We start from the raw sequence: 14,590 nt of genomic DNA on the forward strand, positions 1-14,590 counted from the left end.
TTTATTCAACCCATCCAGTTCCACAACAACAGATCGAAGCCTTTTCCAATAACCAAACACCCACTGGTTGAAGGCAAAGTTCCACAGATTTATCCTACAACTGTCCTTCCTCAACTTTATGCTCTCCTCATGTGTGTAGTCTCAGCAAGAGGAAGAACCATTCATATTCAGCTTACTCAATCCATTTAAAGTCTTAAACACCTGAATCAGATCATCCCACAGATGCCAGAATCTAGAAGATGCAATTTGTAGAACTGAAGCCCCTTTTCTTCTTCTTCTTCTTCTTCTTCTTTTTTTAGGAGCATTAGCAACTAAGGCCATATTGCTCCGGGGATATGCGGTGGTCATTTCCTGACCTTTCCGCATCGTCCGTATTTGGTGGTCACGGGCTCAAACTGCGGTCTAAATCAAGAAGCGTGTGCTACGCACTGCTGCTTCTGCCCACCTGGCTACGGAGGCACCTCTCACATCTAGTGAGTATGGACTTGGCACCGGGTCCTGAGCTGGATATCATCTTTCTTTGGTGATTCCCTTCTACTTTTGACTCCCCCCCCCTCTCTCTCTCTCTCTCTCTCACTCTCACTCTCTCTCTCTCTCTCTCTCTCTCTCTCTCTCTCTCTCTCTCTCTCTCTCTCTCTCTGGGTAACTCCAGAATTTTTTTTTTTTTTTTTTTTTTGGCTGATGTAGTATGGCTTCCTTGCACCATGTAGCTAATAATAATACAAAATAAAAATAACATTAATCCGTGGAGAGCAGTGCCCATTGATAACCATCTGTCTTCTTTCACTTAACCATCTCTTTATCCAAAGCAGTGATCTGCCCTTAATACCATATTGCTCCAGTTTGGACAGCAGTCTGTTATGTGTAACAGTAAACAAAAGTCTTTCTGGAATCCAAATATATGATGTCAAAATTATTTTTTGCATCCAGTTCCTTGATCACTTTATCATAGTTACCTATCAGAATGGTTAGACAAGGCTGCCACTTAACAAATCCATGCTGTGATTGCAGTGTAATCGAATGCCATCTCCAGATGGTCCTGCATTACTTCGTTAACTAGTGATTCCATTATTTTCCATGGAACAGATGTTAAGCCAACAGGTCTGTAATTACTAATGTTGCCATTTGATCCTCCTTTATGAATTGGCAGTACATTTGCACATCTCCAGTCTATGGGGACCTCTCCTAAATCCAAGTATGCTCTCATAATTATGGCTATGGCTTTGCTTACTTTCTTTACTGCCTGTCTTAATATGATTGGATAGATCTCATTCACCCCAGTGCCTTTTTTAGGTCCATCTTCAACAATTTCTCCTCCACTTTCCTTTCAGTTATCATAAAGTCATTTAGCTCCTCATTAGAGTTTGCTAAACTTCTGGCATCCACTCTCTATAGAATTCCTCAAGTGTGAATTTAGATGCAAAATACTTATTCAATTTGTCCGCAACCTGATCAGGGTGATCAGCGATTTACCCATAGACATCAAGTGGACCAATGTGATTCAAACTCTTCCTTCTACTGTTCATATAATTTATTTATTTTAGCTGTAAAAAGTCTAGTTAAATGTGATTTTGAATCAAACTGATTTTGTCTAATTCAATATTTTTAGTGCTGCTTCAAAAAATTCATCACATTAAAAACTAAAATGTAAATTTAGTTAAAAATTAAGGTTATACAACAAATATGAACCAGAAGACAAAGTAAGTTTCAGCAAATGCTGGGAGAGGGGAGTAGAGTTAAAGCTCACTCATCATCAAAAGCTAATTTAAAAATATTGCTGCTTTTGAAAACAAAATGGAAAGTTCCTTAACAAATATATGAAAGCTGTGAATCTTAAATTTATTTTTAATCAAAGGTTATTTCTGAAATTGTTTCCATTTTAGAGCAAAATAGAGTTACTCCTCTTTAAATATAGAATATTTTGAATAAGTAGTGAATGACGTGAAAGTCCACTGGATTATTCTTACTTTCTAACAGAGAAGCTGAAATATCACCATAAAAAATGTGCAAGAACATAAATACAGAAAAAATGCACTACAGTATGGGATCAATTTAGAGCACATAGCATTGAAAACATGAAACAACTGGCCGACGTGATTGGTGGTAATTCTGGGTGGCCTAACTTCCCAGTTACAGCTGTTAGATGTCAGCATTATTAAACCATTCAAGAATAACATGCAAGGGAATAAATGGATGATTGAGGGGAAACTATGATACAACGACTGTGGGAAAGATGAAATGTCTAGCAATAGCACAAGTGTGTGAATGGATACTGAAGTCATGGCATGATGTTAAGACTGAAATTGTGGTCAAGTCATTTAAAAAATGTATAAGTAATGCAATGCATGGCACTGAAGGTCATTTGTTGTGTGAGAGTGACAGTGATACTAATGAAGAGGATGATGACAAATGTGATGTTGAGGATGATGATGACCAAGTCAGTAATGAATCTGAAGTTGAATAATACCAAAATAATAAGAGTAATAATCTTATACCTTTCTTTATTGGCCTTTGGGTTTTATTTTTATTGAATTTTAAATTTTCATTGTATTAACAAAAATTTTTTTTCAAGAGTTTTTTTTCTTAAATTTACCATTCCAAAATTAGGGGGTGTCATCCATGCCACATCTTTAACTGTCTTTCCCCAATTTAAATTTATGTCCCCTTATGCAAATAATCTGGGCAAGAGGAAGAATCCCATCAGCATTGAGCTTGCTCAAACCATTCATGGCCTTATACACCTCAATCAGATCACCTTGCAGGTGCCCAGTCGCCAGACACTGTAATTTGCAGAACTTAAGCCTTTCTTTGTGAAAGCAACCCTTTGTTCCATTCACTAATCCTGTTGCCCTTCTCTGTACTCGTTCCAGCAGCTCTGTACTCCTTCCTAAAATGAGGCCTCCAAACCTGTATACAGTACTAAAGTTGTGGCCTGACCATTGCCTTATAGAAGGGGATGATCACCTCCTTATCTCTGCTAGAAAAATTTCAGTATATCATTGACAAGACACCATGAGCTACTCTTGCAGACTCTCTGCACTGCTCACAAAACTTCATATCTGACTTCACAATTACCCCCAGGTCCTTTTCATTCTCAACCACCCTGAGTGTACTATCACACAGTTGATACGTTACTGTGGGGTTACTGATACCCATATGCAGTACTTTATATTTATCAATGTTAAATTTCAGTTGCCACCTCTCAGCCCATCTGCTGAACTTTTCTAGTTGAGCAGATGGGCATCCTGTTGCAGTAGCATACTGTCATTAGTGTCATTAACAACCCTGCCAACCTTTGTATTGTCTGCAAACTTAGACATTAAGCTTGATATACCTTCATCACTATTATTAATAAATACAGAAAACAACAATGGACCCAACACTGAACCCTGGGGCACTCCACTAATAACATTAGTCCACAAAGAGCTGTGTCCATTGATTACCACTCTCTGTCTTCTCCCACTAAACCATCCCTTTATCCATAGCAGCAATTTGCCTCCAATGCCACACTGCTCCAATTTGTGCAGCAGTCTTCCATGTGCAACAGCATCAAAGACAAAATCCAAATATATGATATCAAAATTATTCTTTGTATACAGTTCCTTTGTGACCACATCATAGTATCCAATCAGATTGGTCAGACAAGACTTCCCCTTAAAAATCCCGTGCTGTGTCCGAACTATAACTGAACTCTTGTCTAGATGATCCTGCAAATGTTGAATGAATGTGAGCGAATGTGGAAGTTCCCCTTGTGTGGATGTATGAATGTGTTGTCTGAATACAAGTCCAATAACATAAATAATAATAATAAAAAAGTAAATAAATCTACAAATACGATGTCTAGAATATCCACAAATAGTATATGGTGGTCTAAGATGTGTATCTGTAGATTGAAAAGAGATACCATGTGTTTTAAAAAAAAGTTGTATTCTGGTCTTGTGTGCAAGGGTGAGATCCCCACAGTGGCCCAGCTAGCTACAGCCAGTGTCAGAATCCTGTGCCTCTCTGTGGAGGGTGGACTGCCTCTGCAAGGGTGCCTCTTCATCCTATATTCTTCAATTACTTAGTGGAGGCCTCATGATCCACCCCTCTATCTCCCCCATTTTCTCCCAAACTCAAACTGTGACATAGTCTGCATCTTCTAAGTCTTGTACTATCACCACCTGATCATCTGGAAAAAGTAAATTGTGAATATAGATGTTCTTATTAATCAGCAATCCCATTTTATTGCATTTTTTTGACCAGGATCTTAGGCAGATGTCAATATAAATTTTGAAAAGTGTTGGTGACATTCAAACAGCCTTGTAATAAGCCTTTTGAAGTGTGGAATTCAGGTGACAAAGCTAATCCCACTTTAATTCTGCATCTGTTATTCCTGTAAATTGTCTTAATAATGCTTATCAGTTGTCCATCAATATTTGCCTCTTTCAATGCTTCCCATAAGAGTTTTCTTGGAACACTGTCATATGTCTTTTCAAGGTCAATGAAAATCATAAAGATTTCTTTTCCTTTCGATTGGCATTTTTCAAGGATTTGTTGTACTGTTGAGATATGGTCTATACATGACCTCTCGGCTGAAAAACCACTTTGTTCTTCTGACACCTCGATTCGGGCTTTTAAATGGTTCCTGATCCATTTTCCAAGAATCTTTAACAGCGGGTTCAGGACACATATTCCTCTGTAATTTGGACAGCAGTCTGTTATGTGTAACAGTAAACAAAAGCTTTTCCGATCGGCATCCTTATAAATTGATGTAATATATCCTGTTGTCATTTCTTTCGGTATTTCTTCTCCTATCAGTATACCATTTAACAGTTTTTGTATCAGAACAGCCACTCCTCTTCCTCCGTATTTCAGAAGTTTCATTTAAACTCCTCCAGGTCCAGGTGATTTGCTATTTCTTCCTTCCTTTAGCAAGAGTTCCACTTCACTAACAGAAAAGTTTAAGCCTGCGTCTTCTTCACCGAAATCCTCCACCGTCATGAACTCTTCCCAGTCTTCTTTTAAATGTCCTTCGTAGTACTTCATCTAGTCTTTCAAAGGTATTAATTGCAAACTAGCATTGTGTTTATTCTCTTTTCTCAAGTCTATAAGGACCTTCCACGATTCTGCTGATCGCTTGAAGCCCAGTTTGCTATTAATAGTCGCACATTTCCTTTCTCATTTTTCATTTTTTGCTTCTACTACCAACCAATTAGCTATTTTCTTCTTTTCAACATAAATGTTTCTATATACATCATCCCTATCACCCAGCCATTTCTGATATGCAAGTTTCTTTTCCTCTACAGCAGCTCTAACTTTATCTGTAATCCAGGTCTTTTTTGGTCTTTGGCTCTTCTTTTTGCATAGGATTTCATGAGCTATTTTTTTTTATAAAATATTCCTTAATTTCCTTAAATACCTTAAATATTCCAGCATCCCAAAATCATTGTCCTTTTCCATTTGCCAAGTCTTTCCGAAAGTGCAGTCCGTTTTCAGTTTCACTTGTAGATCATTTAGCATTTGTGTATTTTTTACAGTGAACGAGGAGCTAGCCTGTTGCAGCAACCCCCAACCTGGAGGACCAGGGTATCTCTCTTAGTCTGGCTCCTACCCTTTGACCTGTTCGGCTTGGGAGGCCCTACCAGTAGCTAAGCTACTGCCGACTTAGGTCATCGGGACATGCAAGCCCTCCCTACCACGACAAGGTGGGGAGGGCTTGCATTTTTGAAACGTCCTGTATATATACAGGGTGATTCACTACCAGTGCAACAAACTTGCAGGAGGTGTAGGGGACACAAAGACGAGTCGGAATCACATAGCATTGCAGGGTCCGAAATGCCTTCGTCATGCAGGAGGTCGCGTGAACAAAGAAAAAGAACAGAAACAGCAACTCGTTAGTGTAACAGAAATCATTTTAATGACAAGTTTTACATTGGCAAAAAGCCATGCTACATAAGGTGTTCGAAAGTTCGACCAGAAGCAGTCACACAGGCTTCACAGCGCCGCCGCATGGAATCCTTAACATTCTGGAAGATTCCTGGCGTCTCGAATCTCCCCGGCAGCTACAGAGATGCGAGCGACCAGGTCTTCAACTGAATCAACGGGGGTCTCGTACACCAATTTCTTCATTTGACCCCAGCAGAAGAAGTCCAGGCATGATAGGTCCGGGGATCTAGCAGGCCAATGAACCGGACCACCACGACCTATCCAATGCTGTCCAAATGTAATGTTTAGGTGTTGGCGGACGTCATTGGTGTAATGGTGTAATGTGGGCGAGCCCCATCATGCTGGAACCACATTGAGCAGCGCAACGACTGAGGAACATGTGCTTCTTCAATAAGTTCGGGCAGGACTTGCTGTAGAAAGATAAAGTATGCCCTACCGTCCAGACGAGGGGGCAGAAGGTATGGTCCAATGAGGTGGTCTCTAACAATGCCGGCCCAAACATTGACAGAGAAATGCCGTTGAGTTGCACGCGTTCGCGTACCATGGGGGTTCTCCAAAGCCCACAAATGGGCGTTATGTTGATTGAAGGTTTCCTCTCTTGTGAAACTTGCCTCATCCATGAACAATACGGACGCAGCAAATGTGCTGTCCGCCGCACTCTGTTGAAGAAACCAAGTAGCAAAAGTCCTCCGGAGTGGATAATCCGCAGGCTCCAATGATTGGACGCATTGCAAATGGTATGAACTCATTTGGTTTGTTGACAGTATCCTCTATACAGTGGATTGGGAAATACCCAATCGTTGGCCTATCACTCGAGTACTCGTACTCGGATTGCCTTCTGCAAGACGTAGGACATTCTTCTCATTGTGTGGCTTCCTTGTCGTTCGCTCTTGATTCATGGTACCTCTCGTGAAACCACCAGTCTCACGTAACCTTCTGTGCACACACACGTGTGAAAATCGTATGATGAGGAGCACGCCTGTGTGGGAAATGTTCCTGGTACAAGCGCAGAGTGGCGCGCCCATTACAGTCCGCAGCTCCATACGCGAGGTGCATGTCGGCCAGTTCAACGCTTGAATACTCGTCCAGCCTACTGCCTCGGGAACCGGTTCGCAAATGCTGACTTCCAGCGGGATCACTGTTCACACGACCTCCCGTTCAATGTCCTCTACCGCATGACGAAGGCATTTTGGACCCTGCAATGCTATGTGATTCCGATTCGTCTTTGTGCCCCCTACACCTCCTGCAAGTTTGTCGCACTGGTAGTGAATCACCCTGTATACACTATGTGTATATATATACAGTGTGTTTCAAAAATGATGGTCAACAATTTAAAGGTGAAAAGTACAAACTAGAATAAGCAAAAAAGTCCCAGTGAACATTGGGCCGCAAATGAACCATTTTCAAGATAATGCACATTTTCTGTTAAGATCCGCTACTGACTCTGGGAGCACTAGTTTAGCAAAAAGCTGTGAATCCTTTGCTAAGGGTTTTATTAAACATAGGATAATATATTTTTAACTTTTGGTTTCAACACCACAGGATTTTACAGATGTTACATGTTACAGGATTTTACAAAAGGTGTTCAAAATGCTGTCCTTGCACATCCGTACACAGCTTTGTAGTCTTCTCTGCATTGAGTTGCGAATCCTCTCAGGCATTCCTGGGTCATTTCTGATTGCTGAAAGGCTCCTTCAACCCGATGCTGCAATTCCTCAACTGTGTTAATGTCAGAAGTGTACACCAAGCTTTTTACATGACCCCAGATACAAAAATGCATAGAATTTAAGTCTGGTGATCTGGTAGGCCACATTACAGGCCCACCTCTACCTATCCACTGTTAACCATACCTTCTAGTTAGATACCGAGTCAAAACTCGAGCAAAATATGCCAGTGTACCATCATGCATAAACCACATGTTCTGACGACGTTGCTGAAGTGGAACATTATCATCATCAAGGAGGTCTGGAAGAACATTCTGCAGGAACCAAAGGTACAGCTCTCCTGTTAGCCTGTTTGGTAAAAAGTGTGGTCCAATTAGATGGTCTCCTAGTAGTCCTGTCCGGACATTCAACAAGAAATGTTGCTGATGTCGTGACTTGTGAATTGTATTAGGATTTTCGTTGGACCAAATGTGACAGTTATGAAAATTAAAAATACCATCACGAGTAAACCCAGCTTCGTCAGTGAACAAAATTTTGTTTAAAAATTGGGGGGTTCAGGACACGCTGTTGTTGCATCCACTGGCAGAAGTTCCCTCTGGGAGGGTAGTCTGTATTGCTTGAGAGCTCTGGATATGGTAGGGGTACAGTAATTGGCAATGCAAAATTTGCCACACACTGCTATGACTCAGACTTGCAGAGCAACCATCATTCTCGAAATTCCTGGATTTTGTTCTATTCTTTCTAACACCCTTTCCTCAACATCAGGTGTTATGCTTCTGGGCCTACCTGCTCGTACTCCACATGCAAAGTGCCCATGTTCTCTAAGGCGTTGATGAACCCTGATGAATGTGTGCATGTTGGGCTGCCTTCGGCTGGGAAATGCTTCTTGGTACAAACGTGCAGACTTGAGTGCACTGCCGCTAGCTTTACCATACATGAAGTGCATGTCCGCATACTCTTCTTTGATGTTCATCGTACAGTTCATCTTGTCAGTTGTTGGTCCCAACTAGAAATGTGCAATATCTTGAAAACAATTCACTTAAGGACCCATGTTTACTAGGATTTTTTGCATATTGTAATCTGTGTAGTTCACCTTTAAATTATTCATCATCACTTTTGCTTTTGAAATACCCTGTGTGTGTGTGTGTGTGTGTGTGTGTGTGTGTGTGTGTGTGTGTGTGTGTGTGTGTGTGTGTGTGTGTGTGTGTGTGTGTGTGTGTGTGTGTGTGTGTGTGTGTGTGTGTATTGGTCGATTTTTATTTAATTAAATGTTATTAGTCTGTAGGGAAATAGGTGTATATGGATCAGGCTACCAAGTTAGCATATGTAAACTAGCTTTAGCCTGGGAGGCCTATAAACGTAATATAAATGAAATGGTATTAAAAATAATATGATGCTAAATAATGAAAATAACAATAAAAATGCTAATAAACAATGTAAATTGCAAACAACGTTCCCTCACATGGCCATCAATCTGCTACTTCATCGGGGACTTTCAGCAGAACGATAGCCAGAATAAAGGAATGTCTCATACTGACCCTATATATATATATATGTATGTATGTGTATGCATATATATATATATATATATATATATATATATAATTATACATATATTTGAATAATTATACATATATTTGAATAACGTTTGAAATAGTTGGAAATTGAATCTTTCATAATAAAAATAAAATAAAAAAAAAAGATAAATCAAATATCAGAGGCAGCAGAAGAGAGAGAAAAGAGTCAAAATTAAACATAATGATCAAACCAACAAGGAGGGAAGAGAGGAGTAACAAAAATAAAAATATTGCAGCAGAAACTCTCTAAGATAATTTAGAATATCTAAATGTAAAAATAATAAAATAATAATCCATTAAATTGTGAATGCCAATTAAACAGAAATTTAACGGCGCCCATCTGATGGGCACCAGGTCCAAATTTATATGAAATATCACCAACAGAGGTGTAATCTACTACAATAAAATAAAACAAAAATAAACAAAAATAGACTGACCATTATTGGACTTGTGGTCCTCTGTTGAGATGGGGCATAATGGTCAGTATATTTTTGTTTAATTTATTGTAGTGGTTTACATCTCTGTTGGTGATATTTCACATAAAGTTGGACCTGGTGCCCATCAGAGGGGGGTGCCGTTAAATTTCTATTTAACTGGCATCCGAAATTTAATGGATTATTATTTTATTATCTTTACATTTAGATGTTCTAAATTATCTTAGAGAGTTTCTGCTGCAATATTTTTATTCTTGTTACCCCTCTCTTCTCTCCCTGTTGGTTTGATCGTTATGTTTAATTTTGACTTTTTTCGCTCTTTTGTCTTGCCATGCTGCTGGAATTATTTATTTATTTATTTTTAATTCTTATTCTAATTTATTTTTATTGTTATATATATATACACACTTTTTTCTTTTTTATTTTTTTATTTATGAAAACCCCAAACAAGGAGGAATTTTGAACCTATATTACTTACTATGCATAGGTTGTAGGTTGAGAAGATGAAAGAAGATATTTGTAAACATTAGACTTGAACTTCTGTAGACTGTAATTTTCAGGAAATACATATGAGGAAAGGTTGTTCCAGAAGGCAGTTGAATGAATAAACGAGGAAGATGACAAGTTGGTTCTGTGAGTTTGAAGTTGGATAGTAAATGGATGTTGGCTGGTGGCAGCATGTGTTCAGACTGTTTTGAAACAAAGAGCATGAATATAGAAGCCAATTCAGAAGAGCAGTGCTCACGGAAGTATCTGTAGAAAAGGCATGCAGCAGAAACAGTACATCTATGAGAGAGAGAGAGAGAGAGAGAGTGTGGAGAGATTCTGTTAAAGATGAGTCATTAATTAACATAACTGCCCTCTTCTGAATTGAATCTAGAAGCTGAGAGAGGTTTTGGCAACACCGCCCCAGATGTGGGAACAATATTCCATGGTAGGGTGGATTTGCAATTTGTACAGAGTGAACAGCTGTTTGGAAGAAAAGTAACGACAAAAGTGAAAGAGAAAACCAAATTTTTTAGATGCAGAGGAAGAAATATTTGTACATTTACTATGTACAAATATTGTACATAGTAAATGTACAAATATTGCTTCCTCTGCATCTAAAAAATTATTACCATTTACTATCCAACTTCAATGAATCCAAGTTGTAATGTGCTTGTGCCAAGAGAGATTAGAAGTCAGGGTAATCCGAAAAAGATATATCATCTTGCCTAGAAATCGGAGTGTCATCAAAGATAAGCATAGGAGCAGAAGAATCCTTTTTGCGAGATTAGCATTAGCATCAGTAGAGGCATAAGATGCAAGACGCCTGGTCAGCATGAAGAGGAAAAGACTAAACCCTCCAGGACATGCCAGTAAGACGAAACAAATGGCCCTAAATACCCAGTGGCTTTCACTCCCCCTCTTACAGCAGCGAGAGGATCAGAGTGGAAGCAGAGGATGCTAAGAATCTCTGGGTATGACCAGGCTGCCATGCACAGAAACTGAACTTGGCCTGTTACAACGTAAGATCGCACATCGGTGAAAACAGGATATTAAAGCTGGAAAAGAAATTAGAAAATGTGAATTGGAATATCATTGGTTTGGCTGAAACAAGAAGAAGAAATGAATCCAAGTTTATCAAGTGGAAATCTGATGTATACCAGTGGAAACAGTGAAAGGAGTGAAGGTGGATTTGGCTTTCTGGTCCATAAAGATATAAAAAAAACAACATTTTGGAATTCAAAAGTACATCACCAAGGGTGTCAGGACTACTACTCAGGATTTCTAAGAGGTATAACCTAAAGTTTATAATGATTTATGCACCAACATCGAGCCATGATGATGAAGAGGTTGAAGAAATGTACACCGAAATTGAGTCTTCTAGATGAACAGAAAACTCATATCATTATGGGGGACGTCAATGCTAAGGTTGAAAAGAGACAAAACAGAGCAGAAAGGAGAACTATAGGTAATTTTGGAATTGGTGAAAGAAATGAAAGAGGTGAAAGACTTGTGGAATTTGCAGAACCTCGAGCAATGTCAGTAATGAACACTTTTTTCCAGAATAGGGTGGAGATGGAAGAGCCCAAATGGATTAACAACTAATGAAATCGACTTCATCCTCACTAACAGAAGATATATCGTGAATGATGTTACTGTCCTGAACAAGGTAAATGTTGGAAGTGATCACAGAATGGTAAGATGCACACTCGATATAAATATAAGAAAAGAAAGGAAAAAAAACTGACTTGAGTAAATAATACAAAGGTCTTCGAGAAAAAGCAGTATGTACTGGAACTTAAGAACAAGTTTGAGCTTCTGCAGACTGCTCAGGACCAAGATATCGACAAGAATATTACAACTTTCTGAAAATGATAAAGCCCAAGAAATCTTTTAAATACGATTTAATTAAGAATCAAATTTAGTAAGATTAGTAAATATTTTTGATTAATTGATAATACTATACAAAGCTAACAGATTCCTAATACAATGCTTCGTATTACCTGTATAGTTTTACGTTATACCTTATGCTATCAGTTTGAGATATATACGTTATGCTATTTCTTATTGACTACAATATGGAGGCTAGTTCAACAATATTGGTGCAAACGCCGAGAATTGTAACTTCGAAAAAATCACTAGTTAAATTGAAAATAAGAAGCTAACAAACGCTACTAAACCGATTTAATATCTTTGTAATACACAATGTAGTATGTTAATTTACGGAGAATACAGTAAAAAAATCAAAAATACTTATCCCTTTACAGCAGCCAAAAGTCCACCGACCGTTCTCTTCTGCGACCAGAGCGCCCAGATGTAAGGTGGGACTGAGTTTTAGAAGGATTAGAAGGAATGCAATATGCTATCATTATCATCATCAGTAAAATGGATTGGATTTCTGGTGAGTGGAAGAATGTTGGGGGACACCAGCATTAGTGGGAAAATTAGAAGACACAGCACCATCACCCTCAGTGAGCAGTCAGTGATAAATCTGGATAACCATTTAAAAAAAAATAACAGTTGCCAAACCATTAGATAGAATTTTGTTTAGAAGATCTTTATGGCAAACACGATCGAAAGCCTTTGAGATGTCAAGAGCAACTGCTTGAGTTTCACCGAATTCTTCCATTGAATTTGTCCATAAATGGGTAACATAAACCAGAATATCAACAGTGGATCGACACTGACGGAATCCATACTGGTGATCGTTGATCTGACAGTAGGTTTCTAGATAGTTTAACCCTTTTTAGGCTGGATATGAGGAAATTTCTAAGCAGAAGGAAAACACCTTTAGAATAAGAAAGTGAAAAAGGGTGGCAAAGAACAGGAGTAAGTTCAGGAGTGCAGGTTTTCAGAACAAGTAGAGAAATATCATCGGGACCTGCAGCTTTCAAGACACCAGCATTAGTGGAAGATTCGTCAAAATCCTTCTGACATCCTTTTGATGGAAGACCACAGGAGGCATTGAATGGAGTGTGTGCTCGGAATGGTGGGAGGTGCTTTACCAAGATCTTTAATACATGATTTGGATGAAAAATGGGATGCTAGCAGATCAGCTTTTCCCGTGGCTGAAGTGACAATAGGACCATCTGGTTTTGACATCGGTGGGCACAGAGATGGGCAAAAGTTGCAGCCAATAGCTTAGACAACAGACCAGAATGCTCGGCTACCATTAGGGCAAGAAGCAAGTTTTCTACTCTTAGCCTGTTCAAACTCTAGTTTGGACTGATTAATGACTGCTTTACAATTGTTGCAAGCTTTGGTGTAGGCAGAAAATGAAACTGAAGAATTAGAAACAAGCTGCCTCCGTAGCCGAGTGGGCAGGAGCGGGAGTGCAGTAGCACACGCTCTTGAGTAGACCGGGGTTCAAGCCCCTGACTGCTGAATACGGTCAATCTGCCAACCCGCACTGGACCAGCGTGGCAGATTATGGTCCATTTCCCTCAGCATGATTTGTTGAGGAGGCTTCCATCCTGCAGTGGGTTGATAATGGCTGCACTTTACTTTTTTTTACTTTTTTAATTACGATATGCAACATTCTTATCTTGAACAGCCTTAGCACATTTCTTTGAAAACCAAGGTTTAGATAAAGGACGAGATTTTAAGGTGGAGTGTGGGATAAAGGATTTATTCCTGCAAGAATAATTTCACTGACACGATCTGGGCAAACGTTGACATCAGAAGTTTTGAAACAGTAATCTGACCAAGGAAAAGAAGAAAAGAAATCTCACAGGTCATCTCATTTTGCATTCTTGTAATGCTAAACAACATGAGGTTGGGAATAGCTGTGAGATAAAGGCTCCATTGGACAATCAGCAAGTTCTCATCTGAGGTAACTAAAGGACCACTCACTTCGACCGTGTACTTGGAAGGGTTGCTTGTGAGAAAAAGATCAAGCATGTTAGCTGTATGGTTAGAATTGTCCAGTATTCTGGTAGGTAAATAAACAATCTGTGTGATGTTATTGGTAATTACAAAAGCATCTGTGTGACTAGAAAACGGAAGCCAGCTGGAGTTGCGAACATTAAAATCACCAAGGAAAATTACCTCACTGTTAGGAAAGTTAGACTGGAGAAAGTCAAGTTGCGAAGAGTTCCAAGTGATTAGTGGAATTTGGGAGAACGGTAGAGACAACAGATGAATTTGACAGAATGAGGTATGGAAGAATCTAGACTTCAATCTAGATAAGATCGAAAAGAGGAGATTCCAAATTACCGGAATGGACAGGGAATATCCAAATGGACCTATGCACAAGTACCACCTTTGAGGCAAAAGGAATCATACATTGAATAATTTGGGCAACTGAGATGAGCAGTGGTTGTTGAATCAACCAATAACTGAGATTCTGTAAGAACAAGTACAGGGGTTTGTCAGACTGTAAGTGGAAATGGACATCATCGAGATTAAATCTGAGACCACATATATTTGTGAAATGAACGAGGACGTGTTTGGGAGGTTTAGATCTTTTTGCAGATAAGTTTGCTGCTTTAGTTTGACTATT

At 39.2% G+C, this 14,590-nt stretch overlaps 1 protein-coding gene across 1 annotated transcript in view; it reads left to right on the forward strand.

Moving 5' to 3' along the window:
• LOC150087146 (endoplasmic reticulum transmembrane helix translocase) overlaps window positions 1-14,590 on the forward strand; it is a 760,787-nt gene that overhangs the window by 360,720 nt on the left and 385,477 nt on the right. The gene's annotated exons all lie outside the window — the stretch shown is intronic.

Source organism: Mastigoproctus giganteus, chromosome 4 (assembly GCF_048544385.1).
Source record: "Mastigoproctus giganteus isolate SK-2022 chromosome 4, ASM4854438v1, whole genome shotgun sequence".
Lineage (NCBI taxonomy): Eukaryota > Metazoa > Arthropoda > Arachnida > Uropygi > Thelyphonidae > Mastigoproctus > Mastigoproctus giganteus.